The 10,308-nt window shown below is 44.1% G+C and overlaps 1 pseudogene; it reads left to right on the top strand.

The window, feature by feature from the left end:
* The first annotated feature begins 2,442 nt into the window (after positions 1 to 2,442).
* Positions 2,443 to 2,560, top strand: LOC124778650 (annotated as a pseudogene).
* The last annotated feature ends 7,748 nt before the right edge of the window (positions 2,561 to 10,308 follow it).

Below are 10,308 nucleotides of genomic sequence, written 5' to 3'. Positions count from 1 at the left end.
AAATTTAACACGCACTGACAGTCGAGTTACGCTAGATTCTTTAAAAAATACAAGGAATCATAAATATTTGATTGAAGAGATCAGAAACAATTCGAAAAATGCCTCAGAGAAAATGGCATGTTAACTTCGAATGGAAGACAGCACATGTAGGATCTCTTGGGAGTGAATTGGCACACAATTAGCTCTAGTATACGCAGCAGAAAGCTACAACAATATCCCTTCGTCTGTGATCGGAAATAAATTAAGATCCACTTCGAGAGAAAAATCGAAAAGAGAATGAGCTGAAACTACAAAAAGGACGATCACAAAAATTTGGCCACGACTGTTCAGCGCAATCTTTCCATATAGTCAGCTCTGTCTTTTAATCTTAGAACAATGTTAGCCGCCCATGGAAAATTAATGTCTTACTACCACCGTTTCAGGCTAGCCCAAAGTGCTGCTTGTATGTGCGGAGAAGGCGATCAAACAGTATATCACCTCATTACAGAAAGAGATGCCATAAGGAAGAGCATTACAGAAAAGGGAGGCAGCTTGTCCGTCGGTAAACCAGTTTTAGGAAATGTATACATGAACGAATTTCACAAATTTTGAAATTTAATAACGTTTCCCACCATATGGATGTTTATGTTACTGTTGTTGTTTTGGTATTCAGTCAAGAGACTGGTTTGATGTAGCTCTCCATGCTACTCTATCCTGTGCAAGCTTCTTCATCTCCAAATAACTAATGCAACCTAGACCCTTCTGAATCTGCTTGGCGTATTCACCTCTGGTTTTCCCTCTACGATTTTTAACCTCCACGCATCCCTCCAGTACTAAACTGGTGATCCCTTGATGCCTCAGAACGCGTCCTACCAACCGATCGCTTCTTTTTGTCAAGTTGTGCCACCAGTTCCTCTTCTCCCTGATTCTATTCACTACCTCCTCATAAGTTACGTGATAAGTTCATTTATTGAATATTACGGAATACTTTACCCAAGAGGACGGCATCATCATTTAACCATACAGTAAAGCTGCATGCCCTCGGAAAAATTATGACTGTAGTTTCGCCTCGCTTTCAGCCGTTCGCAGTACCAGCACAGCAAGGCCGTTTTGGTTGACGTTACGAAGCCAGCTCACTCAATTATCCAGACTGTTGCCCCTGCAACTACTGAAAAGGCTTCTGTCCCTCTTCAGGAACCACAAGTTTGTCTGGCCTCTTAACAGGTCCGTTGTGGTTGCACCTGCGGTACGGGTATCTGTAATCGCTGAGGCACGCAAGCCTCCCACCAAAGGCAAGCTCCATGGTTAAAGGCTGGGGGCGGGGACTATAAATCCAAAAAAATGATATACTACCTGAAAACCTTAGACCGATCACACACAAGTTTACCGTTGTGAAAGTAATTATTAGCATACAGAAGTTTTCTCTTGTGAATACTTTTCATCCATCTATTGTAACTAGTTAGAATTAGACTCCTTCTTTGTGTATCTTGCTATCCAAACGTGTTACAAATACTGTAATTAAGCATTCTGAATAAACGAAAATTACGTAGAGTAAACCTGCATATATGCCAAGTTCTAACAAAACTTCAGATTAGTTATTTTCCACTTATAAACTGTTGTCACTAGTCGTAAGGCAGTAGACAAGTACAGGAAAGACTGAATTTACTGACTGGGCGTTCGACAAGTCTTTTCTTGATGTGACATCCAAACGGTGTAATATGCTGCTGATTATGCATCGACAAGACTGGAGTCACTCACTGAGAATTTTGCCTGTTTCGACAAGTCTTACATCCAATCGGCGTAATACGACATGCATGCTACATTGCATAACTCACATGGACATTACTGCTTAAGTGCGCTCGTCGACTAGAGTAAGCATTATTATTACAATGTCAAAAACACGCCTTGTAACAAAGTCAGTCAATTATTATAGTAATTTTCTCAAATTATTTTCCACACCCACGATGTTTGTCAAGTGTCACAATGTTTTTTCCAAGTCTAAAATATCTTCAAAAATACGTCAACAACGCAGAAAACCTGCAATATTTACATGAAGTTTAACAATGCTATTTTCCACGTGCGCACTTATCTGTCAAACTGTTGACTAAATCATAAAGGTAAACTGTAAAGTAGGTATTGCAGTGCTATTGCCATGCCTAATTAGTTACAAATAACAACAAAATTAATAGACAGATGGCATTACAAGTTAGGCATAAAATGATCGATGTCGTAAAATTAATTTGACCAGGCTTACCACATCACTGCAGAAAATACAAGTTAGTTGAAATACTGTCAGCTACTGGAAGAAAGTAATTAATTCCATTATTGAAGTCTTGGTCTAAGCATCAATACACTTTCAAATTAAATATTTCCACCTCCAAATTGCTCTTAGATGCTTGTTGAACATACGGAAATATTATTTGTGATTCATTGAACATATTTGCATCACCTATCGTTTTAAAAGGCAACGGCCATGCCGCAGTGGCTACACCGGTTCCCGTGAGATCACCGAAGTTAAGCGCTGTCGGGCGCGGTCGGCACTTGGATGGGTGACCATCCAGGCCGCCATGCGCTGTTGCCGTTTTTCGGAGTTCACTCAGCCTCGTGATGCCAAATGAGGAGCTACTCGACCGAATAGTAGCGTCTCCGGTCAAAGAAAACCATCATAACGACCGGGAGAGCGCTGTGCCGACCACAGGCCCCTCCTATCCGCATCCTCCCCTGAGGATGACACGGCGGTCGGATGGTCCCGGTAGACTACTCGTGGCCTGAAGACGGCGTGTATGGTTTTAAAAAGCTTCTCAGCAATGTTTCATCAGCAGTTTAGGGGAGAAGTAGAGAATGCAGAAAAATAACAGTCGAGACCGTAATTAATTATTCAGTTTTAATTCTGCTGGTTTTCGTCTGTAAGGGCAGCTTCAGACCAGAGGCTCTGAAACGACAAACATAACGGTCAATGAGTGATAAAACGTATTCACCGTAAAACCTAACATAAAATCGACGTTGTTATGAAATACGACGAAGTGTTACCACATGACCCGAGGAGCCGATACACTAAGCTGCTACGAGTACTAACGTGGACCAGTCACTAACTATTAACTAGCCAGCAAATATTAGATATCGTCCAAGGGAAGGTCTGCCTACCGTTCCTCAAGTGATCCACAATAAAGGTGATAAAAATACGCAAATGGAGTGTTTATAAACAGAAAAACATTGTACAACACGTGGAAACGTAATATAAAACTGTTTAAATTCAAGAAATACATTTATAAAGGAGTGCAAAGTTTATAAGGGCGATAGTAGCAGTCAGAAGCTTAAACATGCCCGCCCTTATGTGCTTGACTGCACTATTTCATTGCATATGCGTTCTAAAAGGCTCTAGCACAGACGATCCATTCGGGCAAGCAAAGATCGCGCTGCACCGAACGCCAGTAGTCGGTAAGGAGACGCAAGTCAGATTGTACTGGGATCCCACTCACCATTTCCCCTAATGACGTGCCACATTGGCGATGAGTCCCGCCTTATACTCAGCGTTATGCATCTACATGCATACACAGGGAGACAACTTATTAAAATTACTATTAACAATTTAAAAACATATTAACAGGTCTAACGAAATACTGTCGCCTGTCACGTAGTTACGTCAACGATTAGGTTGTGTGTAGGTTGTCGTGATAAATGGCACGAAAGCAACAAATCTGTCGGACAACGAATATTATATGTAAGTTCCAAATGATCGCCACAGGGCGCAAATTAGCTAGTGTAATCGGCATGCTAGTAGCTTCTCTCGCTGCTCCCTGGGTAGTGATGTGCACCGTACGACTTCACCTCGATGGGGACGCGATGCCACTGTCATATCTACACATGACTTTTGTACTTGCTTTCATACGCCCACATTTTATTAGTAGCACATATTTCTTATAACTTGAGGAAATAGTACGTCGGTATAAAACCAAACTCTTGTGTGTACACACCCAACATTAAAGCTATTAAAGTATGCCAGTCCTGACACCACTGTTATTGCACATGATCCCACTTCTGGTAACCAATGCTGATGTATATGGGCAGGGAAGGGGGGAGAAAGTTGTTACATATGCCTCGTGACGATAGTGTGCAGGAGAGTGGGCATCCAGGGCTGCCGTTAAATGACAAAACAGGAAACTAGGTACAATAAAGAGAATATATTTCAATGTACGGTGTACAAGGGGAGCGCCTAGTCGGAAGTTACCAGGTTTAGGTTAGTCTAGGAGGTCGAACAATTAATTGAAATGGGCAACGGATGGGGAAGTAGTTTATGTTAACTTAAGTTGGTGGTCGTGAAAAGGAGAGCGAGCGGCTCTGGCTTCCGAAAAGACGCCTGTTCTGCTCGAGCTCTGGATTACAAGCGAGAGAGAGAGAGAGAGAGAGAGAGAGAGAGAGAGGTGTTGTGACGTAACAAGACTGTTACGCTACACTGAAGTAGCCGAAAGAAAGGCACGCGTACACACACGCCGACTGGCGTCAAGTCTGGAACAAGATACGTTATGACTGCTACCAAGAAAATACGTAGCTTTGGAATACACTTAACTTTATTTACTCCTTGTGATACATCTCTCTGGACTGTACAAATGAGACTCGTAAGATACATCCACTGTTACAATTGGCGCCTTGCTAGGTCGTTGCCATGGACTTAGCAGAAGGCTATTCTAACTGTCTCTCGGCAAATGAGAGGAAGGCTTCGTCCGTATTGTCGCTAGCAATGTCGTCCGTACAACTGGGGCGACTGCTCTATCGTATATCGAGACCTGCCTTGTGGTGGCGCTAGGTCTGCGATCACACAGTGGCGACACGCGGGTCCGACATGTACTAAATGGACCGCGGCCGATTTAAGCTACCACCTAGCAAGTGTGGTGTCTGGCGGTGACACCACAAGAGGCAACTGTGTTCTGCGCCGCAGAACACTCCAACGTCCACACACGTCCTGTATCCCATGCACGCTATTGGCTAAAACCATTTGCGTGAATTCGCTAGCAGTTTCAGCAGAGGTATCAGGGCGTCTATTGTCAGCAGCTTTAACTGGACAGAACTGCCTCGGTTTTGCAAGACAGGCAGCTTGTGTCATGTAGGCACTGCGTAAGTTACCCTGGGAGGAAACGTGTAAAGATTTCTTTGGGCCTTTGAAATAAATTTTTAAACCATTTCTCTAAAATATTCCTTGATTGGCTGCCACCATATACAAATTCGTCCTCACGTGGGACGAGGCAGCTAACATTGATGTTGACGAGGGCTAGACATCCGACCTCACGAGACAGTGCGTTGTCGGCACACGGAACGGGCTGGTTAACATGATTTGCACCCTCAGCACTCTCCAGCGGCCTTTGTCGGCTGTATTGGGCTCGCAAACCACACAGCTTGTTCACGCAACAGGACACGCCTAAAATAGCTGTATTTGATGGCGATTGTCGAAGAAGGGCGGAGAAAATCGCGAAGAAGATTTTGGACTCAGCAACAGTTCGAACAGCGAATTGTTGGTAGAGGAACACTTCATAATGTTCTACAACGATCTGAGATACACACTATTGGAAGTTATTCTTCAACTCAATTGATTTTCAGTTTTAAATTAAATTAAGTAAAACACAATGTCTAATGTCGGTTTGCTTCTACATAACATCCATATTCTCGACGTTGTTTGTCTACTGTAGCGGCACCACCGTTTACGATAGGGACAGTTAGTTTTGTGCAATATTCTGAGCACAATGTGCGGGCCGGATTGCAATGAGTTACATAGACCAACAGTTGTGAAGTAGAATAGAGGCCATAGGGCCATCAAATTTCGTGAAAGAGTATACGTAGTGGTTTTGCATGTCACAAATCACAGGTGGAAGGGGCCCACTGGCCAACCTAGGATGTTATGAGTAGGTGATGCGAAGCAGCACATATGACATGTGCACAGCCACATGTAAATAGGTGCGGGTTTCCAACGAGATTCGTTCAAGTGTGACAGCTGTCCTGGATGTTGGGCATGTCACACCACCATCTACATGCAGCAGCAAACGGGGTGCCAGAGGCATCCCGAGGCGAGTGCGGCAGATTTGGACACCAGATCAAGGTCGCTTGTTGTCGCCCTGATCTCAACCACGCCGGCGAGAAGCACAGTGCTGGCCACTTGCAGCCCACGCCAAGCGGCGCTTAATCGGCAGGGACGCAGACTGCTGAGTCGACTGCCAGCACCCTGATGATGCCACAACTCTGCTGGCGTCCGAGGCCGGCACACAGTGCGTGAATGGGTCGCTGAGGCAGCCATTCCATGCCAAACCGTTTCGCAGTCAGTGAAGTGGTGTCCATAGCATTGCGGAACCCGGTGATGCAGATTGAGGGGAACACGGCACTGTAGTTGAAAACAATAAATCACTTGGAAAGCTTCGACAAGTCTTATTACGGTGCCTTCTACCCCTTCCTGCCACATTTGGTCATCCTGATACATTCAGTGGCAGAAGATCCCATTAAATTTGGTGTCACAAGTTGCAAAAATTTTGTGGCAAAGTCGTAATAAATAGGTGTTGAACGATGTCAGAGTCGTATGATTTCCTGTTTAAATTTTTAGTTATCGACACTGCTGTGTCAGCAAAGTCATGTTTACTGCACCAGTTCATATAATGTAAATTTAAGGATGAAAGTAGTCACACAATCGGTGTTGAGTTTGGATCAGAAATATCAAATTTTGGATGAAAATCTGTGTAGCTACAAATATGGGACATGTGCACAGTGCAATTATTTTTAGCTATGGGGAAAGGAACAGACTGTCCAGTTGACATCGTGTAAACAAAATTGAGCTTGCAACTGGTCGAGATGCATTGGATCTTCTCCACCTATGAGAATTCGGTAGTAGCAGAAAGTTGTTTTTAGCAGGGAGTATTTGCAGAAGCGAAATGTATAGAGCTCAAGGGGAGTGGAATTTTAATCTATTGAACTAAGTGTAACATAATAGGACCATCCTTCAACCTGCCAGTTTCAATTTCAGGAGTCACGCAATTGAATGTTCGACAGCCACAGCTGTACAGGCCAGAAGCCACTTTAGAATTTTTGCCAAGGCAGAGCCTGACCTTGTTAAATCAAACTCTGAAGCCAGGTCTGTTGAGATGTGTAAACCATTTCATTGTAGAGCAAGAGGGGCGCATATCAGCTGAACAGCTTGTGCAACAAGTCGCTCAGTATAGGGAAATGCAATGGCAAATAACGATCATTTTGAGGACCTCGGTGCCAAGGGTCATCCCAGCCTTAACTCATGTGATGTTTTCTTTCTGATCAATCGGAGAGCTAATTCCAAGAGGGAACCAACGGTAGTCCAAGTCCCAGTGAATTGGATACTGAGGGCGTGAGACGAGTAGGTAAGCAGTTGATCGAGCAGTGGTCGTCCAGTAAGGAATTTTTACGTTTTCTTTCACGTCATTGTTTTAAGGGGCACTAGACCACCTTTATGTTTTCTAATAGTCAGGAAATATGCCGTTTGTGCTGACCCAAACAAGTTAAGAGCTACTTAAGGGTAGACCCAGGGATCGGGTCTTTCCAAAGAGGGGAATAATGTAGTTTCACCACCGTTTAGGATAGGGAAAGTTAGTTTTGTGCAATATTATGAGCACAAGTTACAGCCAGGTGCAGGCCGGATTGTAGTGAAGTAGAATAGAGGCCACAGGGCCATCAAATTACTAAAAGAGTATATGTAGCAGTTTTGCATGTCGCAGATCACAGGCAGAAGGGGCCCACTGGCCAACATAGTGTGTTATGAGCATGTGATGTGAAGTGGTGCATATGGCAAAACAGAGGCACACAGCCACGTAAAAATAGGTGCACGTTTTTAACGAGATTCACACAAGTGTGGAAGTGTGGCAGCTCTCTGGGATAGTGGGGCATGTCACCAGCTACATGCAGCAGCAGATGGGGCGCCAGCTTTCCAATCCACAGCGGGTCGCTGGTTCGATCCTCTGAGGCCGACGTGGGGTCCGTAGCCAGCCAGCAGCAGGCCACTCCACAGCTTACTACCGCGGGCAGTCGTGCTGGCTTCCAACACATGCTGGAGGCATCCCAAGGCGAAGGCCACAGATTCGGACGCAAGATCGCGGGCGCTTGTTGTCGCCGCAATCTTAGCCACGCTTGCGAGAAGCACACAGCTGGCCACCTGTGGCTCACACCGAGCAGCGATGAATCAGCAGGGATGCAGACTACTGAGTCGACTGCCGGCATCCTGACGACGACGCAACTCCGCTGGCATACAAGACCGACACACACAGTGGGTGCACGGCTCGCTGAGGCAGCCATTCCGCGCCAAGCCATTTTGCAGCCAGCAAAGTGGTGTCCTCAGCATTGTGGGACCCAGTGATGTAGACTGAGGGGAACACGTCACTGTAGTTGGAAACAATAAATCACTTGGAAAGCTCGGATGAGTCTTATTACAGTGCCTTCTACCTCTTCCTGCTACATTTGGTCATCCTGATACATTCGATGGCAGAAGGTCCCACTACACTACCAACACTGTGAAGTAACGTACTCCATGAAAGAGATTCGAAGATAGAGATTTTTTTTGTAATTCCATTCGAATGAAAGAGATGTTTTCGAAGCTTCATCTATCTCTGGGTTTATCTGGCTCATGTGCACCTTGCCAGTAAATTGGTTTTTCGCAGCTGCTCACCGTCATTGAAACAGGTATTTACCGGCAATATAGAAACATGAGGCAGTTCGCAAACTTGGAGTCAGGTATAAATATTTTATAGAATGTTTCATAATAACAGAAACTTTCAGAGTGTAACTTGTGTTTACTTTCAGACATAGACTGGCAATCACGCTGAAATTTCTAGTCACAGGGAGAATATGCCACTAGTTGATCTTTGCAAGAAGAATTACAACAAATATATGATTCATTATAGATAACATAGACTTTTGTTATAGTCCTTCTGTTAGATGAATGTTAAAGCACCACAGTTTTTTAGAAAGCTATTGGTGAAAAAAAGAAAAGATTTGGGAGGGGTGGACGCACCTGTTACTTTCCTCATAGAGTTTATGAACCTACAATGCTATCAATGGCACTACATCTTCCAGACAACAATTGCGCCTCCTTAGATGACATACGCTTGCTAAAGACTGTATCTGCCGATGTCATTTTTTGATATTTAATACCTAGGTCGTACCCAAAAGACACGCTTTTGAGACATCATCACTGCATGTTAGCACTGAAGTGCAAACTTTCGTAGCACACAAGTTGTAATATTAGAAACATCAGCTGCAGGAAGCCTTTACCTACCGACTGTAGTTTCCTGTTATTTTGTCGTAATAAATCGCCGTTAAAGCGACGGGTTCTCGAGAGGTGCCAAATTTACTGATTCTTTCAAACACCTTACGCTAACGCCATGTACTCTATGAGAAAAAGGCCCATCAAATACACTGTTTGACGCCGTATAATATGGCGGCTCCTATGCTCTGCTTGTGAAGTAAAACGATGTCGCACCTCATTGCCAGATTCCTCTCAACGAGGCAAAAATTTGACGCTTCAGATTCCGCACAGTGGTGCAACGTGGAATTTTACACTGTAACGTCCCCATTTCTTCGCTTGGGGCCAGGAGAAATACGGGCCCGTCAATGATCTTGGGGAGCCACAGTAGCCGGCTTGTCTGCCACATTTCGCGAACGCTTGATTCCGTGCAGGGCCCACGGGAAACCAAATGTAATTGAGTACATACCCACCAATGGTCCTAGCTTTGTCGTGTGCTTTGGGGATTTTGCATGAATTTAAAAACGTAGTCAAGAGTTATTAAACTCCCTCTGAAATAGTTATTCGCTCCATGCAGGTGACGGCTAATGGAACTTATAAGACCTACAGTGTCAACTGTTGTGATTTACGCACTATGGCCTGTATTTCTCGTGGGCCTCGCTCCACGTCTGGGGCCCGCTTCTCGTCCAAGTGTATTTTAACGTCCTGTGGGAAGGCGACTTCAGTATGGATTCGTTTAAAATCATGTTGCTTTATGCATGATGTATTATACACGTAGAAAAATATACAAAATTAAAAATAGAGCTGTAGAACATTCAGCAAATACGTCATAGAAGTCAATCTGCTCATCAGAAAATTTTGAGACAAACTCTCGTTGAGGCTATAAAATTATATTTCTTCTAATGCATCTAACCTGTATGCTACTCCTGTGGTACGTTCTTTGAATCGTATGAAATTATGGCCTGTCTGTCCTGCATGTTGTTTGTTACAGTCGTTGCGTGTAATATTGTAAACACCAGACTTGTTAAACTTATTTAGTTGGTTATTTACAATGTGCTTCAGTTTTGCTGAAAAGAGTTACACGTGGC

This window comes from Schistocerca piceifrons, chromosome 2 (genome assembly GCF_021461385.2).
Source record: "Schistocerca piceifrons isolate TAMUIC-IGC-003096 chromosome 2, iqSchPice1.1, whole genome shotgun sequence".
Taxonomy (NCBI): domain Eukaryota; kingdom Metazoa; phylum Arthropoda; class Insecta; order Orthoptera; family Acrididae; genus Schistocerca; species Schistocerca piceifrons.
This window is presented reverse-complemented; position numbering and strand designations above follow the sequence as displayed.